At 39.4% G+C, this 20,593-nt stretch overlaps 1 long non-coding RNA gene across 1 annotated transcript in view; it reads right to left on the reverse strand.

Annotated features, from left to right (window-relative positions):
• The window catches only part of LOC122560157 (uncharacterized), a 129,411-nt gene that overhangs the window by 6,521 nt on the left and 102,297 nt on the right, over positions 1-20,593 (reverse strand). Inside the window, exon 2 of the long non-coding RNA XR_015759562.1 lies at positions 7,032-7,146. This is a non-coding gene — a long non-coding RNA (uncharacterized LOC122560157). The remainder of the gene's footprint in view (positions 1-7,031; positions 7,147-20,593) is intronic.

Consider the following 20,593-nt stretch of genomic DNA (forward strand, 5'->3'; position numbering starts at 1 on the left):
ACGTACATAATGAAGTAAGAAGAATTCTTTGGTTTGAAACACCTTTCCTGAAATTATAAAAAGTTATGAAAATCTAATAAAAAAATTTGCCACCTAACCCACAACACAATGGAAAGCCCTTCACAGGATAAATAGGAAATATATCACTCTACAACTTTGCTCATCTATGCAGAAAAATATAAGCTTCCATATTACAGCTGATATTACCCCTCTCCATTTCCTTTTCAGTTGTTCCAGTTAAAAACTACAAAACAATTTTGCTTTGTTAATGTCAAACCAGCTTCTAGTAATCAGGTTACAATCAATATCTGTACAAACATAACATATTTATAATCTGACTTTGAAGAGACATGAGACAGCTTGCCTCAACAATAAAACACCATACTACTGGCACATACACTGGCATGCAACTTCAAATTGTTAGACAATTTATTCAGTATAAATTGGAGTTAAGTTAGCTGCATCTTGTTGTGGATAAAATCCAACTTTGCCTAAATAGAGTATGATAGAGAAAAACAAATCAACTCTGAACTCTATGTTGGTCCTTTGCATTTGCAAAGAACATCACAAATATACAAAATCGATGATATGTTATCCTCCGGTGTTAACTTATGGCATCTGTAAATGAGATGCTAAGTTCAAACTCCCATACATCTAGGACGAGCAAATTGGTAATCTATTTTATTCATTCATGGGATGTGAGCATTGCTGGCTGGGCCATTATGTATGCTCATCCCTGGCTGTCTTTGTGAAAGGTAGTGGTGAGCTATCTCCTTGAACTACTACAATCCATTTGGTGTAGTTACCACTTTTCTAATGAGTGTTTGTTCTGCAAGTCTGAACACAGCAGACTTTGAAAATGATCTAAATGCTGTAGGGGAGGGAGTTCCAGGATTTAGACCCAATAGCATTGCAGGAATGTTGATATATTTTCGAGTCAAAATGGTGAGTGGCTTTCAGGGGAACTTGCAGATGGTGTTGTTTCCATGTACCTGCTCCTTGTCCTGCTAATAGCTGTGTTACAGTCTCATCTCTCAGCTATACTTCCTTTAGTGTAACTTCCGGCTGTGAAGCAGGTTCAGTGAAATAATCTTGAAAATTTTTAACTTTGGGCATATCAAATATTAAATGGCCTTAATTTTAACTGAGATTAGGGATGTGTGTAAGAATGCAAGGATAATACTCACAAAAGTGGCTTTCCCTCATCTTCAGACTAATTTAAAGGTAAAATTTATTTACTATTTTTGAACTACCTGCATTCAGTCAGATAGAGGCTGAATGGCTATTGAGCAGTTTAACCTATTGCATCAGGCAAAGGAAAGAAGGGGAGAATGGATCAGGGTCAGGGAGATTATGGAGATGGCTAAAGAGATTGGGATTTTGAGCAAACACTTCAATTGTGGAGCCAAGAGTGATCAAGGAAGGAGCTAGATATCTTTGAAACAGCCAGTGAAATCAAGGATCAGGGAAAAAGATCATTTAAACATCTGAGATCAGGGTTGTAAGAAGAACATTAAGGAGAGGTTTGAAGAGTTTGGATAAGGTGAGAAGAAGGTCACAGGGATTCTATGGAGAACATGAGTAAGAAAAGGAGATCACAGATTCTGATTAATATTGGGAGAATATTTGATTCCAGTGGGCGGGCATCTTATCATTGGCAGGCTAACAAAATTTGTTTGGGGTGCCCTAAGGTAAAAATATACTTTTGTTCTTCAGAAGTCATTCTGGTCAAGAGGCCAGGAGAAAAAGTTTGAGTCTAAACATTAATTATTTAATGAGGAACCCACTACCTGAAAGAAGAGTGGGAATCAATCACTTTCTCAGTTCAATGAAGACTGGAAGTGGATGTGTTTGAGAATGTTTCATTTGGTTTTCGGGAATTTTTAACTTTTACTTTCCACCCCTAGTCTTGGGAAGTGAGGGTCTCTCTCTCTCTCTCTCACACACACACACACACACCCATGCCCATACCACCATCACCGCAACCACCTTCACCCCACCCCCCCCCCCAACCACTTTGGCACTATTACAGATCTGAAAAGTGTGGATTATTATCTTACATCACCAATTACAAACTTTAACAATCAAATATTTAATTTGACTACAATTGACTACAAGCAATGATTTGGAGGATGCGTAAAGGACAATCAAGCAAACAAATTCCTCTGAAAACAACCACTGCAGAAGTTGAAAATTTGAAATGAAGATTGAAATTCTGGAAGTAGTACATCACACAGGATATACATAGACAATAGAGTTAACATTTCAGGTCTGTGATATTTCATAGACCTGAAGAATTAACTCTATTTCTTTCTTTACATATGATACCAATTTCCACAAATTATTTTCAAACATGTTCACAAGACAAGAAGTAGCAACCAAATAATGAAATTTATCCAAATCCATTTCCTTTTCATCATTTTCTCAACCTGCCCTTCCACGTTCAATGAATTGTACCCCAAGTCTCTCTGTTCCTGAACCAGCTTTAAAATTGTACTTTTTTATTAAAAGAATGACTAGGGTAGGAATAGGTCCAGTCAAGGATAGTAATGGGAAGTTGCGTGTGGAGGCGGAAGAGATTGGGGAGACACTGAATGAATACTTTTCTTCAGTATTTACTCAGGAACAGGGCATTGTCGTCGATGTGAATACTGAGTCACAAATAAGTAGAATGGATGGCTTTGAGGTATGTAGAGAAGAGGTGTTGGAAATCCTGGAAAAGGTGAAAATAGATAAGTCCCCTGGGCCTGATGGCATTTATCCCAGGATTCTCTGGGAAGCAAGGGCGGAGATTGCAGAGCCATTGGCCTTGATTTTTATGTCCTCTTTGTCTACAGGAGTAGTGCCAGAAGACTGGAGGATAGCAAATGTGGTTCCCTTGTTCAAAAAGGGGAGTAGGGATAACCCTAGTAACTATAGGCCGGTGAGTCTCACTTCTGTTGTGGGCAAAGTCTTACAGAGAATTGTAAGGGATAGGATTTATGCACATCTGGATAGGAATAATGTGATCAAGGATAGTCAGCATGGTTTTGTGAAGGGCAGGTCGTGCCTCACAAACCTTATTGAATTCTTTGAAAAGGTGACGAAGGAGGTTGATGAGGGGAAAGCGGTAGATGTGGTATATATGGATTTTAGTAAGGCGTTTGATAAGGTTCCCCATGGTAGGCTATTGCAGAAAATACGGAGATATGGCATTGAGGGTGAGTTGGAGGTTTGGATTAGGAATTGGCTGGATGGAAGAAGACAGAGGGTAGTAGTTGATGGCAAAGTTTCTTCATGGAGTGCCGTCACTAGCGGTGTTCCGCAAGGATCTGTTTTGGGACCATTGCTGTTTGTCATTTTTATAAATGACCTGGAAGAGGGGTTAGAAGGTTGGGTGAGCAAGTTTGCGGATGATACGAAAGTCGGAGGAGTTGTTGACAGTGAGGAAGGATGTGGCAGGTTACAGCAGGATATAGAGAAGCTGCAGAGCTGGGCAGAAAGGTGGCAAATGGAATTCAATGTAGCTAAGTGTGAGGTGATTCACTTTGGGAAGAATAACAAAAACATGGGGTACTGGGCTAATGGTCGGATACTTGGTAGTGTGGATGAGCAGAGGGATCTTGGTGTCCATGTACACAGATCTCTGAAAGTTGCCACCCAGGTAAATAGTGCAGTGAGGAAGGCATATGGCATACTGGCTTTTATTGGTAGAGGAATTGAGTTCCGGAGTCCTGAGGTCATGATGCAGTTGTATAAGACTCTGGTGCGGCCGCATCTGGAATATTGTGTGCAGTTTTGATCGCCATACTATAGGAAGGATGTGGAGGCACTGGAACGGGTGCAGAGGAGGTTTACCAGGATGTTGCCTGGTATGGAAGGAAGATCGTATGAGGAAAGACTGAGACACTTGGGGCTGTTTTCATTAGAGAAAAGAAGGTTTAGGGGTGACTTGATTGAGGTGTACAAGATGATTAGGGGGTTAGATAGGGTTGACAGTGTGAACCTTTTCCCGCGTATGGAGTCGGGTATTACAAGGGGGCATAGCTTTAAATTAAGGGGGGGTAGATATAGGACTGAAGTTAGGGGTAGGTTCTTCACTCAGCGAGTCGTAAGTTCATGGAATGCCATGCCAGTAGCAGTGGTGGACTCTCCCTCTTTATGGGCATTTAAGCGGGCATTGGATAGGTATATGGAGGATAGTGGGTTAGTATAGGTTAGGTGGGCTTGGATCGGCGCAACATCGAGGGCCAAAGGGCCTGTACTGTGGTGTATTCTTCTATGTTCTATGTTCTATCACCTCAGTTCATTCCTCTTATGAAAGGAATCACTTCACACTTCTTTGCATTAAAGTTTATTTGCCACATATTAACCTATTCTGTCAGCCTGTCTGTGTCCTATTAAAGTCTATTATCCACCTTACTGAGTTAGACAATAGTTACAGGAGAAAGTGAGGTCTGCAGATGCTGGAGATCAGAGATGGAAATGTGTTGCTGGAAAAGCGCAGCAGGTCAGGCAGCATCTAGGGAACAGGAGAATCGACGTTTCGGGCATTAGCCCTTCTTCCTGAAGAAGGGCTAATGCCCGAAACGTCGATTCTCCTGTTCCCTAGATGCTGCCTGACCTGCTGCGCTTTTCCAGCAACACATTTCCATCATAGACAATAGTTACAGCATAGCAGGACACCATTTGACCCATCATCCTGGAGCTGGCAGATCGACGATGGGATCAGTTAGGACGCTGTCACTGGAGTTTAGAAGAATGAAGGGAAATCTCATAGAAACCTTTCAAATTCTAACAGGGATAAATGCAGGAAGGATGTTCCCAATGATGGGGAGTCCAGAACCAAAAGGTCACAGTTTAAGGAAAGGGGATAGGGTATTTAGGACTAAGATGAGGAGAAATTTCTTCACCCAGAGAGTGGTGAGCCTGTGGAATTGTCTGCCATTGAAAGCGGTTGAAGCCAAAGTATTGAATGTTTTCAACAAGAAGTTGAATGTAGTTTTTAGGGCTAAAGGGATCCAAGGGTATGGGTGGAAAGTGGAATGGTCAGCCAGGATCACAGTGAACAGTGGAGCAGGATCAACCAGATGAATCACCTACTCCTGCTCCTATTGTAAATGTTTCTATGTTTCAATGCTTGAGTTGGTTCCTTGAAAGAACAATTCAGGTTGAGCTATGTTCTTGCCTTCTCCCTATAGCTGTACACAATCGTCCTTTGCAGAGAATAGTCAAATTCCCTCTTGAGTACCTTGATTAAAAATCTCACCTTCATCTTCTCAGGCAGAGAATTGCAAATCTTAAGTACTCAGTGTGTAAAAGATTTTCCTCATGCCATCATTCCTTCTTTTGTCAATTGTATTAAATCAGTGTCCTCTTTTTCTTCATTCTTTTTGGGAAGAATTTGCCAACTTTGAAATTGTACCCTCTACACCCAACTCAAGATTGCTACTGTATACCAGGAAAAGGAGTGACCATAGTACCAACTCCAGTAGAGTGCGAGTATATATTTTCTTTGAATTTGGAAACAATTGTTGTTTTGTTTCCTGCTATTCAAATAACTTCAAATTCATGCCATCACTGTCCCATTTATTTTATGGGCTTCAGCTTTGCTGGCACATCAGCCAAATTACCCTCATCAATTCTTTCTGATACACGACTGGGAACATAACACAAAAGAACAGAAGTACGTAATTAAGCCTGGCAAGCCTGCCCTGCGTTCAATATGATCATAGCCCATCACTTCAATGCCTTTTACCCATCCTTCCCCACAACTCTGTACATCATTGGTAATCAGAAATCTATCAACCTCTCATACATACTCAAAGCCTGAACTCCCGCAGCCCCTATGGTGAGGACTTCCAGACATTTACAACTCTCTGAGTAAAAATCATTTCTACTTACTTTGAACAGATGTCATCTTGGTTATTTTTTAATTTTAGCTGTAGTTAAAGACTCAACCATAAGGGGAAACATCTTACCTGCATCTATCCTGCCTAACCTTTTAAGTATATTCTAAGTTTCAACAGGATTGTGTCTCATCCTTTGAATCTCTAGAGAATACAGGCCAAGTGGGCCTAACTGCACTGGACCACTGCACAATCCTGGGAACAATTCTAGTGAATCTTGGCGCACTCTCTCTGTGATATTAATATATTTCCTGAGATAAGGAGACTAAAACTGTTCAGTTTTCCTGATGTGTAATTATAGTCCTATCCAAGTGAAGCAAGATTTCACCAATCACGTACTCAAAGTCTCTTGTAATAAAGGCTAACATTCCATAGGCCTCCCTAATGGCTTGCTGCATTCTGGATATGGTATTAGACTTCACTTATTTATCAACAAGGACACCTGAGTCGATTTGTGTATCTGCATTTTCCAACTACTTAACATTTAAAAAATATTCTGCAAACCTGTTCTTCCTACCAAAGTGGATGACCTCACATACTATACTCTGTCTGTCATGTTCTTGCCAATTCACTAAGTTTGTCCAAGATCCTCTGAAGCCACTTTACATCTTTCTCACAACACTCATAACTTTGTATCATCTGCACATTTGGCAATACTATTATTTGGTCCCCAACTCTAATTCATTGATATTTATTGTGAAAAGCTGGGGCCTAGGTGTTGATGCTTGTAGTACCCCACTAGTTGCAGTCTGCCAAAATGACATTGACCCATTTATTCCTACTCTGTTTTCTGACTATTTGTTAATAACTAATCCATGGCAGTACATTACCTCCAATCCCATCAACTTTAACTTTTCTAACCAACCTTCTGTAGAGGACATATTCAAAAGCCTTTTGGAAATCTAAGTATACTACATCCATTAACTGTCCTTTAACAGTATAATTATGAACCTCTTCAATACACTTCATTTGGAAATCAATGCTAACTATGCCCAATCAGATCATTATCATCTAAGTGTCTATTTATCCCATCCTTTATAATAGATCTGAGCATTTTCCTGCTACTGATATAAGGTTAACAGGTCTGTCAATCCCTATATTCTCTTTAGCTCCCATCTTAAATAGTGAGAAGACATTTGTTACCTTTCAGTCTGCAGGAATTTTTCCAGAGTTTATAGGATTTGGGAAGATAATCACCAATGCATCACTTATGTTTATAGCCATCTTCTTCACAGCCTGGGATGTAAACTAGCAGGTCCTAGGAATTAAAGAACATTCAGCTTCATTAAGTTCTCCTGTATAATCTCCTTACTAAAATTAATTTCCTTCAGCTCCTCATTCTCTGAGCCACTTGGATCTCAAGTTCTGGGAGATTTATTACATTTTCTTCAGAGAAAACAGCTACAAAGTAATCATTTAGTATTTCTTTTATTTCTCTGTTCCCCATTATAAATTGTTCGAGTCTGTCTGTAATGAACCCACATTGATTTGAGCCAAATATTTCTTTCACACAAACCTGTGAAGTTTTTATACTTCAGTGTTTATGTTTTTTGCAAGATTGCATTAATATTCTAATATCCCACTATCAGTTGCCTTTGTTGTATTCTAAAAATCTCTCAAGCCTCAAAATTACTCCTATTTCTAGCAATTTTATAGGTTTTTTTCTCTTAAACTTCTCTTAAACTTGCCGTGTCATTTTTTTTTGTTTTCAAAATTTTTAAAATTCATTTGTGGGATGTGAGTGCTGCTGTCTGGCCAGCATTTAATGCTGTTGAAAAGGTGGTGGTGAGCGGCTTTCTTGAACTGCTGCAGTCTATAGGCTAGTGCTGCTGGGCTAAGTCCAAACTAGCTTGTGAGGGGAATGGGAACCCGATCTGTAACCCAAATTTGGTAAAGCTGGTAATATCAGTCCCAATACCATTAAGATGTAACCTGACTGACTTGTAAAGGTCCCACCTGCCCCAGAACTGACCCCATTGCCTCAGAAATCTGATGTCCTCCCTCTTCTGCACCAGTCCTCTCACCATGTATTCAATTTGCCTGTTTTTATGCATAGCATGTGGTGCTGGGAGTAATCCTAAGATCTGGGAGGAATCCCAGACAACCTTTTTCCTTCTATTCTTCTTTCTCCACCTATGTACAACTGAGTCACCCTTGGTGTCAGTTTCCAAATAATTTCCAAACTGATTAGTAAGCAAGATTGATTTAGGGAACTCATTGCACTAACTGCCTGGTTTTCATAGACTGACCATTCCCTCTGTGCCAAGTGTAGTTCTAATTTGTGTTTTGTCCACCTCCCTCTATATGGTATCCATATAGTCCTCTGCTTCACGGATGCATAATAGTGACTCCAGCCAAACCTCAAATTCTGAATCCAGACCTCAAGTTTGTAGAGCCAGTGATACATCCTTCAGACTGATTTATCTAGGACAATTGATATGTCCATGACTTCACACATACTGCAGGATGTACAATTCACTTGGCCTTCTGACCTGGAATCCTGTAACTCAAAACTATTTGTTACCCATAGACTTAAGTATTAATTTACTATGAAAATCTTAACAAGCTATTTTGTCAGATAAAGGAGAGAAAAAAAATCTACAGACTTAAGCATAAACTGAAGGACTAAGGGAGACCTGGATGTGAGTGCAGGTTGTCTTAATAAGCACAAAATTGGCTGAGCTTTTGGAAGGGACCACGTTGATGTTTGGGGAAAGAGGTGACATGAGTCACCTCAGTGTGGAAGGGCCTGTTTCCACACTGTAAGTAATCTAATAAAAAAAAGGGACTAACAATTTTGTGGGAGATTCCCATTTCTATAAGCTTTCCCACTGTTTTGTAATGAACTGACTAAGACAAACAAACATTGAACAGTAGGCAGCTATTATTGAACTAAACTTAACTGCATTTCTGCAACAGATTGGTCAGCAGAGAGGACCATATAATAATATCCTGCAACATACCAATATCTTTACATCCTTTTTAAATATTTGCACTTCTGCACAGTTTAAACATTTCATTGAAATTGAAACAAGGAGTAGAAAGAATGTTGTAGTTAAATGTGGAACTTGACAGGATGGCCACATTTCCCAACTTGCTGACATTTTTGGCAGCATTAACCCCACCCTAGCTCCACCCCAAAAATCACTAAACATAGGAAGAGAGAGATTATAACATGGAGACTAGAACAACAATCTCCAGATTAAAATGCCCCTCAATACAGAAGAATTTCGGTCCAAAATTTTGTTCCAGACTTTAGGTGAGTATTCTGCTTTTCTTTCAAGAATGCCTTGGGAACTTGTACATTCACTTAAGAATCAGATGAGGCCTCTGGTTAAAGCCTCACCCAAAGATGATACCTCCCACAACATACCACTTTCATGGTAATGATCTTAATATGAGTATAAATTAGGTGGCAATCTCCTTAATTGAGATTTGTAACCACAACTTTCTGACTCAGATGTGAAAGTGAATTTCAGATGATACATTAAGGTGTAGGTTGGTATTGTGTTGTAGGGGAAAGCAAGGGGGCAATGGATGAAGAGGTTCACTGTTTCATCAACTGTTAAAAGATAATTATTAAACCACCTAACCTATCTGTAAAACTGTATAAAATTTTTAACAGTTTAATAAACTCTAAAAACTCAAAAGCAAAGAAACTCAGTCTTTGGAGATTCACATAATAAACATTGATGGAATGAGTAATTCAGGTCACTTTGGTAGGGTGGAGTAGTGAATGCTTAATTTCCAGCTCGCAACAAGTTTTGCCACACATTAAACCTGGTTGACCAGGTATGGCTGCGACCATGATTAATTCTTTGGCTGAAACTTTGTTTGTGTGACAAAATAATTACTTAATATATGCATTTGTAATGGTAATTGGTAATCACCATTATAATAATTGGTAAATTACCATTACTAAATTGGTAAATGGTAACTGAATGATAAAGCAGAAAAAGTAAATGTATATTCATCCAATCATTCCTCATTATGATGGTGAGCCATGTTGGGAAAATAGTTTGCTATGTTTTGAAGTTGGTTTACATTCAAGATTCAGTATAAGATGAATTTATGATTTGTTCTATGTTGAAAGCAATTATACAATGACCTCCTCTGAAAGTGAGGGTTGTAACAAGGGGTATCTAAGACCAGTGTGAAAGGACATTGTCAAAGGGAGATAAGGAGTGTATTCTGTTTTATTAAGCTAAAATTGACAAGAAGTTCCAATTACCTTCATTTGCTTTTTAGCCATTTAGCCAGAAACACCGGAGCAGCTTCCTGAAAGGGACCAGTGAGTTAAACATATCTCTATTTATCACAACTGTGCTCCAGGGTCCAAACTACCTATGAATAATAGTATAAATGATGCATTGGAATTGGAAGTAATATTACTGATTAAGAATGTTCAAAGAAATTGCAGTTGAATAATATTTATGTCAGATATATTCAATTATATGGACAGTTAAGAAACTATATCTACGGTTAAGCCTGTGGCTTGCAAATTTTAAAATTACGCACAACTCCATTGATCCAAAGAAAAGCTTTCATAGAAGTGAAGCAGAAAATGTTGACCGATAAATAATGAGATCCTTAAGGACTTGATAATCTATGTATACATACAATCAATGGAGAAAGAAAGTGTAAAGGAGATTACCTCCATTAATATCAAGTTCACATCATACCCATCTGATTATTTAAAATATATCTTTAAAAATGATCTCCTAATTCAAATCAGAATTAAACAACTATTGTTCTGAATATGAGGCATATTCAACTTGCAATTTTAACACTGTTTATCTCTCCATGCATGCTGGTAGACTTGCTCAGCATTTCTCATACTTCCTTTTTTTTACCTCAAATTTCCAGGATCTGCATCATTTTGATTTTTAAAAAAAGTAGAAATCAAACAAACCCAACATTTTAAGTTTCCTTCTGTGCAGGGAGCTGGTGAGTTAATATCAGATGTAGTAATGTCAGCAAGAAGCTTATTTGAAAATAGCACTCATTGTGATCCTTTCCCTTCCTGCATGTCAACTGAGGAGACATCTGCACTGTTAAAGTTCAGTACCAGCTGAATAAACTTGGCCAATATTAAATGTGTACTTGGCTGGTACTGAATATTTCTTGCTTATGACTTCCTTTGCCATTTGTACACAATATGGAAGTGCTTATATTTCACCTCGACTTTATTGCTGTTGCCAAATTTCTCTGCTGAATATCTTATTACCTGGAAATGGTATTTTCCTACAGCACATACATTTACACGTAGGTCCCATGAATTGGCAAATTCATTTGTGCAACTAAAGGATTACAATGTCATTTGGGCTTTAATTCTGCAAACACAGGAATATGCATCAAGCAGATCAACTGTTATGCCAGTAGGTCATGACATGTCAAAATGAAGTACAAATAAACAAATGCAAATGCAAACTCAATGATTAAGCTATTTATGTTTTATTTATGTCCATAATTCTTTATGAAGAAATCAAGGCTGAGTTATAAGCAAGAAGTTGTACTTTTGCTATTGAAGGAACCATTAAAAATTCATATTGGGATCAATTTATCTAAATTAGTAAAAGAAATCTGTAATGATATGAGACTAGCATGAGTTCCCCTGGAATATTAATGTGTAATGAGTACTGAAAAGTAATTGTGTGTTAAAGAAAGTTAATTCACTTCTCTGCAGATTGCGTTGAGCACATGTATCCAATACTTTTTATGCATCCAGTCTGCCTGGTGGCCCTCCTCTTCTCCCTAGTATTTCATGAAGGCAGATTGCCATTGCGAAAACTATAGATCTACAAATGGGTGATTGTGCCAATTACCATTTAGTAAAACTGCCTACAAAGATCAAAATGACATGAGAAAATGAATAATAAAAAAGATACAAATGGGATGGCTAAAACTGGACCTCAAAATAGTTACAACAATTTGCTTACTTGTGTTGCTAAGCACCTTGCAACCCTAGATGTTTAAATATTTTGGGCATTGCTTTTACTTGAATGGGGTTGGTTATCAAGGTTTGCATAAAAATTTGTAGCTCTGGTGCCATTTGCTGTAGTTGTGGGATGTTCGCTGAGCTGTAAGCTGATTTGCAGATGCTTCGTCCCCTGTCAAGGTGGCATCTTCAGTGCTTTGGGCCTCCTGTGAAGTGCTCCCATACTGTGTCTTCTGGAATTATTTGGTTCCATTCCTGTTGCATCCAGTTGCCAGTTCAGGTTGTTCATTGTGGTGGCTAGTATATTGGGATTAGGTCTATGTGGTTGTTGATGGAGTCCACAGATGCTTAGCAGACAAACAACATGACGAGGACATGCCACAACCCAACACGCTAGCCACACTACCTATATAAAAAATGTCTCAGAACTAACAGCCAGACTTCTCCGACCACTCGGATTCATGATAGCCCATAAACCAAAAGCCAGGCTCAGACAACTCACTAGAACAAAATACCCTATGTCCGTCATGTGTAAAACTAATATAATTTACAAGATTTCATGCAAAGACTGCTAGTTGTCTGCCTGTTTGTCCTATATTGTGTTTTGTGCAATTTGTTTCCACGAACACCAACTAGCCACTAAATGCTACGACCAGCTGTCCCTAGTAGCCATACACACAGATGATAAGTGCACAAATTCAAGTGGGACAACACACCCATCTAGGGCAAGCCAAACAGAGGACAGCTAGAGAATTGCTAGTGTGCTTCCAATTAAACCTGTTGGACTATAACTTGGTGTTGTGTGATTTTTAACTCTAGACAGGGGATGAAGCATCTGCAAAGCAACTTCCCAGCTCGCCGAACATACCCATAATCATGACATGTGGGTGATTAGCACAGACGTTGAGAGTGTGATGCAGAATTACATCGGTGGCCTCTGTTCAATTCTCATTTTGCTATCGTCATTCATGGAGAGCTGCTTCTTTACCTTGCTATATTTTTGATGTGGAGTGTTACCTATCAAGCTATCTAACCACTTGTATCCCTCCAACAGTTTAGATGCCTAGGAATCCTCATGGACTATAGCTAAATATTTAATTTGACTTAGCACTTGATTGATGGAACAAGCACAACATGCATCAGAACAATGTTCACCCAGAAGTTAATCTTAAAGAGAAGAAACCTTCCCTCCCTGGAGGTACCAGGAGAAGTGGTCAAAAGAGAAAATAATTGGGTGAGTTTTCTCTGGAGGAAGACTTACCTACAGTTTTGCCAGTTAATGTTGAGCAAGCAGTCCCATGGGTGACTTTCTCAAATTGTTAGCAATTATTGGCTGCTTATATCTCTCACGTTCTATTTCCCTGATCACTTGCCTCCCATTGGGTGAGAAAGGTGGTTAATTTACCAACTGAGAAACCAGGGCAACCTACCTGTTGGGTATAGGTTATTGCAGAAAGTGAGGACTGCAGATGCTGGAGATCAGAGCTGAAAATGTGTTGCTGGAAAAGCGCAGCAGGTCAGGCAGCATCCAAGGAGCAGGAGAATCGACGTTTCAGGCATAAGCCCTTCTTCAGGTATAGGTTATTGTATGAAATTTGAACAAGGAGCAAGAGTAGTTATTCAGCGCCTCAAGCCTACTCAGCCATTTAATATGATTCTGGCTTGTCACCTCAAATCAACTTCATTGCCTAGCCCTGATAACTTTTCACCCTTTGATTACCAAGAATCTATCCACATCTTCTTGAAAGCACTCAAATATTCTGCTTCTGCAATTCTTTCAGAAAGAGAGTTCCGATAGCTCATGACCCTCTGCAAGAAAATAATTTGCCATTAGAGGAAGCATCATCTCCACATGTACCCTGTCAAGAATCCTCTGGATCTAATATGTTTCAAATGGGCTTCATTTGACCAAATCTGAAAGGGCTCAGAAAATCAACACTATCTTTGCCTTACTGACACACCTCTACACCCCCCTATCCCCGCCCATCCCATGGCACAAAGATAAAAAATTTCATTGGATCCTCTCTGGAGTAGACCTTGATTGGTGAGCAACATTTCCTTTGAGTCTGTGTATACATTGGTGCTAGAGGCACATCACCCAGATTGTGGTGGCATCTACTCTCCGTTTGCAGAAGGTCCCTGAAACTTGTTGTGGCAAGCTAGCATACCTAGCCCTGTCTGCACATACAGCATCAGCAATTTTACATAGAACATAGAACATTACAGCACAGTACAGGCCCTTCGGCCCTCGATGTTGCGCCGACCTGTCATACCAATCTGATGCTCATCTAACCCACACTTTTCCATGTACGTCCATATGCTTGTCTAATGACGACTTAAATGTACTTAAAGTTGGCGAATCTACTACCATTGCAGGCAAAGTATTCCATACTCTTACTACTCTCTGAGTAAAAATTTTATCAGCAATTTTGGCGCTTGGATTAATTACTATTATTCATTGCTATTTATTTACATGACTTAGATCATTGTCGGCAAGGTCATCCATAATTGCTGTTGAGAATTTAGTGATGCCTTCTTGAACTGTTGGAAGCTCATATATTGGAGGTATCCTTGCAGTACTGCTAGAGAGGAAATTGCAGGATTTTGACACAGGGAGAATGAAGGATCAGTGATATGTTTCCCAGTCAGAATGGTGTGCGATTGAAGGAAATTTGTAAGTGATGGATCTCCTCCTTGCTTAGTGACCTTGTCATCTATGTAGTAAAGGTTGAAGGATTAGGAACTGTTGTTGAAAAAAGCCTCGTCACGTTGATGCAATGTATTCTGGTTTACTGTTGTGGAAAAAGTAAATGTTCAAAATGGTAGATATGTGCTTGGATTCATACTTGTTTTGTCATAACTGGAGAGTATGGACCGAGTAGTGGAAAGTGAAATTAGATTAGATACCTTTTTCTTGTATGAAAATGAAGGGCTGAATGGTCTGAACCTGTTTTGTAAATTTCTGTGCAGCTGGGGCTCAATTTTATTTTGAATGTATACCAGTTAAAGATAGCTCTATTACAGTTCTAGATTTTTTTCCCCCTTCTACATTCTCTGCACTATAAACTGGAACATTCCTTTAGACATTTGTCATGTCAAGAGGAATTTTCCTTCCATAGAACATTCCATTGGTCAAATAATTAGAGAATGAACTAATGGCCTGTCCAGGTGCAAACTTCTACATTTGTTTCCTAATTGGCGTATGCAATAAAAGGAAGTTATAAAAACATTGAGTGGTTTAGTACATAAAAAGGACAGTTGAAATACTTGCAATAATTTTAACTTAACATTTAAATTACTTGTTTTTTTATTTATCCTTGTTTGCTAGCACAGACATAGCATTACAAAAATGCAAGCAACTAAGCAAAATATCTGGCAAAATGGGCAGCAAAGTGGCTTAGTGGTTAGCACTGCTGCCTCACAGCCCTAGGGACCCGGGTTCAATTCCCGCCTCGGGCAACTGTCTGTGTGGAGTTTGCACATTCTCCCCTTCTCTGTGCGGGTTTGCTCCGATTTCCTCCCACAGTCCAAAGATGTGCAGGTTAGGTGAATTGACCATACTAAATTGCCTGTAGTGACAGGTGCACTAGTCAGGGTGGGTTGTGGGTTTGTGTGGACTTGTTGGGCCACACAACAAGTGTGGGCCAAAGGGCTTGTTTCCACACTGTAGGGAGTCTAATGCATTGAACATATATGTTGTAAGAAAATTGTATTAAACAATAATAATAACTTGAAATTGTTAAATTAATTAAATATACTTGACATTACAACTGAAAGTCAAAATAAGCATAGTTACTTTTACATAAGCACTTTGGACTTTTGCTAATCACCTATAAAAATTTGAACTTAGAACATTTCTGTGTACATTAGATACACACATACAATTATTTTGCAATATAATTATAGCAGAAATTATCACCCAATCACAAATTTCAAAGCTTTGTTTTTTCTTATTTTTATGAAGAATTAAATGTGCTCATTATAATAATTAATTTCAATATGTTCCAGAAATAAATTAGAAGGTATTTTCTGGTGTCATTTTTCAAACATTGAGTTTGCTTATGGAAGGATTTGGAGGGAAGACGTACGCTCCATATTTGTTAAATTTATGTTATTAATGTTGGGCTGCATTCTCTCTGAACTTCTTTATTTGTTCATGGGATGTGAGCATTACTGTTTAGTCCACCACTTATGACCCATCTCAGTTTCCTGGGAGAAGTTGGAGGTGATCTGCCTTCTTCAACTGCCACAGACCATTGAGTGTAGGGAAATCCACAGTGCTGTCAGGAAGGGAGGTCCAAGGTTTTGATTCTGTGACACTATAGGAATGCAGTTTAATTCCAAATCAAAACCAGGGTGTGTGATTTGGAGGGAAGTTTATAAGTGCTCCCATAGATTATCTGCCTTGTTCCTATAGATAGTTGTGAGTGTGGAAGAAGTAACCTTGATGACTTGTAGCAGTGCATCTTATAGATAATACACACTAATACCGCAGATGAAGGAAATAAATAGTGAAGATGGTGGATAGTTTGCCAGTCAAATGGACTGTTTTGGACTGCATGGCATCTAACTTCTTGAGTGGAGCTTTCGTCCACTTAGTCAAGTGTATTCTGTCATAGCCTTTGTGCCTTATAGGTCACAGACAGGAGAGACAAAAGTTGAGTGCTTGCTGCAAGATTCCCAGCGTCTGACATACCCTTTTAGTAACAATATTTATATTGCTGGTGCAGTTCAGTTTCTGGCCAACTGATAATCTGCAAGATATGATAGAGGTGTTTCAGCTATGGTAATGCTAATGAACATCAAGCAGCCATGGCTAGATTCTCTCTTGTTAAAGATGGTAATTTCCTCGCATTTGTGTGGCCCAAATGATACTTGCATCTTAGTCACCCAAGTCTGGATGGTGTCCAGGACTTGCTCCATGTGGATACAAACTGTTTCTGTATCTGGAAATGATGCTTAACATTGTGCAATCATCAGCGAATATCCTCAATTCTGATTTTATACTCATGGGACGCTCATTGATGAAGCAGCTGAAGACAGCTTGGTCAAGGACATTACACTAGGACATTACCCAAAAGAACTCTTGTATTCAAGTCCCACCTGCTCCAGAGGTGTGTCATACCATGTATGAACAGGTTGATTAAAATTTGTAACAACCCATATCCTAAAGAACTGGTGGAATGATGTCCTGGGTCTGGGGTGGTTGATCTCCAGCAACCTCAATTATCTTCCTTTGTGATGGATATTACTCCAACCAGTGGAGAGGTTTCTCCCGATCCTCAAGTACCCCAATTTTGTGATGGCTTGATGTTATACTCAATTAAGTGCTGCCTTGATGTCAAATGCACTCATTCTCATCTCACCACTTGAGTTCAGCTCTTTTGTCAATTTTTGGCCCAAGACTGTAATGAGTTCAGGAGCTGAGTGTCAGTGGTGGAATTCAAACTGAGCATCAGTGAGCAGGTTATTCCTTAACAAGTGCTAGTCCTATTTCCATCTTTTACTTCATATGTAATTTGCATGCTTTAAATGTTACATTCACTTGTTACATGAATGTGTTAACTTACATGTTCAAATTTAAAATGAAAATACCTTTTTTCTCTGCAATGTTTCTATTCTTAGTTAGCAATAGATAAATTTAATTAGTTTACCATTTTCTTTTAGATCAATATGACTTTTGCCCTCTTAACCACCACCTTGAGGTGCTACATCCTGGATACCTTTAGTTATCATCTTATTGAAATTTTTAACAAGAAAGCAGTGAGCTTGCAACATGTGGAAATGTCACATTTGACAGAGGTTCACCTTGACATACAAGATCAGAGTTTATGAGAAACAAATGTTCTTCTTGGCACAAGTGTTACCATCCAATATAACCAGACCAAAAGCAGCGTCAAACTTAATTTCTCAAACCATTACTTATTCTCAGAATGTTGACTTTTCCTGGCAAGCTATAACTTATAATAATAATTCCATGAGCAGTAAACTTCAGATACCAAGTTATGGCTGAAATCTCTGTTTCCAAACATATTTACTGGTAATTCCTTTCTTGGATATGCATAAGTACCCAGCCCCCAAATCATGCTCAGAATCATTCTTAATAACGAAATTATTTCCTGTGCAGTAAGTTGTGATTTTAAAATGCTGCTTTGATATGATTGAATTAGCTTTCAAAACATAATCGCTCGGCATCAACTTATCAAGCTTCAAAATTCAAATGATCCAGCTGTTTCCCATGCTCCTGATGTGTATCAACCGTCAATGGCCACATCGTGGGAATCAACCAATCAACGTCACAACATAGCTATTAACTTAAGAGTGGGCAAAAAATGAACCTTGCTCCCTTTCAATGTTCCATAATCTGTTGCAAAGAACCAGGACACAGTTAATTTCAATTGCAGGTATCAATAACTCATGATTAAAGATTATAAATATTGTACTTCAATGCTATTGCATTAACTAAGTCATATGTTTGATTTCCTTCCTTAGGACTACACTGGTTCACACACATAATGAAAGATCATAGCTTTGTTTCTCTCTCCATATGTGCTACCTGACTTGGTAGATATTTTGAGCAGCTTCAGTTTTATACTAATTGCACAACATCATCTGATAATGGCCCATTATTTTCTATACACTAAAATATTTTACAAATGCAGACAGGACTGTACACACAAATATTTAAAAAGGTCTTTCGCATTCTTGTCTCTGAGCCACAAAGTTACAGGTTCAAGCCACAGTCAGGGAACAGCTCCAAGTTGTGGTCCTCATAGGTACCAACAACATAGGTAGGAAAAGGGATGGGGATGTAAGGCAGAAATTCAGGGAGCTAGGGTGGAAGCTTAAAGCTAGAACAAACAGAATTGTTATCTCTGGTTTGTTATCCGTAACATGTGCTAGCGAGGTGGGGAATAGGAAGAGAGAACAGTTGAACACGTGGCTTCAGGGATGGTGCAGGAGGGAGGGATTTGGATACCTGGATAATTAGGGCTCATTCTGGGGTAGGTGGGACCTCTACAAACAGGATGATCTACACTTGAACCAGAGGGGTACCAATATCCTGGAGGGGACATTTGCTAAAGCTCTTCGGGAGGGTTTAAACTAATTCAGCAGTGGGTTGGGAACCTAAATTGTAGCTCCAATGTCCAGGAGGTTGCGAGTAGTGAGGTCACAAATAAGGTTTCATGGTCATAAGAGTGCACCGGCAAGCAGGAAGGTGGTTTGAAGTGTGTCTACTTCAAAACCAGGAGCATCTAGAATAAGGTGAGTGAACCTGCAGCATGGGTTGGTACCTGGGACTTCGATGTTGTGGCCATTTCAGAGACATGGATAGAGCAGAGACAGGAATGGTTGTTGCAGGTTCTGGAGTTTAGATGTTTCAGTAAGAACAGGGAAGGTGGTAAAAAAGGGGGAGGTGGCATTGTTAATCAAGGACAGTATTACAGTGGCAGTCCGCTGGTTGGATGAGGACTTGTCCACTGAGGTAGTATGGGCTGAGGTTAGAAACCGAATAGGAGAGATTACTCTGTTGGGAGTTTTCTAGGGCCTCCGAAAAGTTCCAGAGATGGAAAGGAAAGGATTGCAATGATGATTCTGGATAGGAGCAAAAGTAACAGGGTAGTTGTTATGGGGAACTTTAACTTTTCAAATATTGACTGGAAACACTATAATTCAAGTGCCTTAGATGGGTCAGTTTTTGTCCAATGTGTGGAGGGTTTCCTGACACAGTGTGTAGACAGGCCAACAGGAGGCGAGGCCACGTTGGATTTGGTATTCGGTAATGAACCAGGCCAAGTGTTAGATTTGGAGGTAGGTGAGCACTTTGGTGATAGTGACCATAATTCGATTATGTTTACTTTAGTGATGGAAAGGGATAGGTATATACCACAGGGCAAGAGTTATAGCTGGGGGAAAGGCAATTATGATGCGATTGGACAAGGTTTATGATGCATAGGATGGTGAAGGAAACTGCAGGGAATGGGTACAATTGAAAAGTGGAGCTTATTCAAGGAACAGCTACTGAGTGTCCTTGATAATATACACCTATCAAGCAGGGAGGAAGTGGTCGAGCGAGGGAGCCGTGGTTTACTAAAGAAGTTGAATCTCTTTTCAAGAGGAAGAAGGAGGCTTATGTAAAGATGAGATGTGAAGGCTCATTTAGGGTGCTTGAGAGTTACACATTAGCCAGGAAGGGCCTGAAGAGAGAGCTAAAAAGAGCCAGGAGGAGACATGAGAAGTCTTTGGCAGGTAGGATCAAGGAAAACCCTAAAGCTTTCAATAGGTATGTCAGGAATAAAAGAATGACTAGACTAAGATTAGGGCTAGTCAAGGACAGTAGTGGGAAGTTGTACATGGACTACGAGGAGACATGAGTGGCGCTTAATGAATATTTTTCATCAGAATCCACAGAGGAAAAAGACAATGTTGTCGAGGACAATACTGAGATACATGCTATTAGACTAGACGGGATTGAGGTTCATAAAGAGGAGGTATTAGCAATTCTGGAAAGTGTGAAAATAGATAAATCCCCTGGGTGGATGGGATTTATCCTAGGATTCTTTGGGAAGCTAGGGAGGAGATTGCAGACACTTTGGTTTTGATCTTTATGTCATCATTGTTTACAGGAATAGTTCAAGAAGACTGAAGGATAGCAAATGTTGTGCCCTTGTTCAAGAAGGGGAGTAGAGACAACCCTGGTAATTACAGACCAGTGAGCCTCACTTCGGTTATGGGTAAAGTTTTGGAAAGGATTATAAGAGATAGG

Source organism: Chiloscyllium plagiosum, unplaced genomic scaffold (genome assembly GCF_037043375.1).
Source record: "Chiloscyllium plagiosum isolate Xiang-an unplaced genomic scaffold, Cpla_swu_hap1 HiC_scaffold_15, whole genome shotgun sequence".
Lineage (NCBI taxonomy): Eukaryota > Metazoa > Chordata > Chondrichthyes > Orectolobiformes > Hemiscylliidae > Chiloscyllium > Chiloscyllium plagiosum.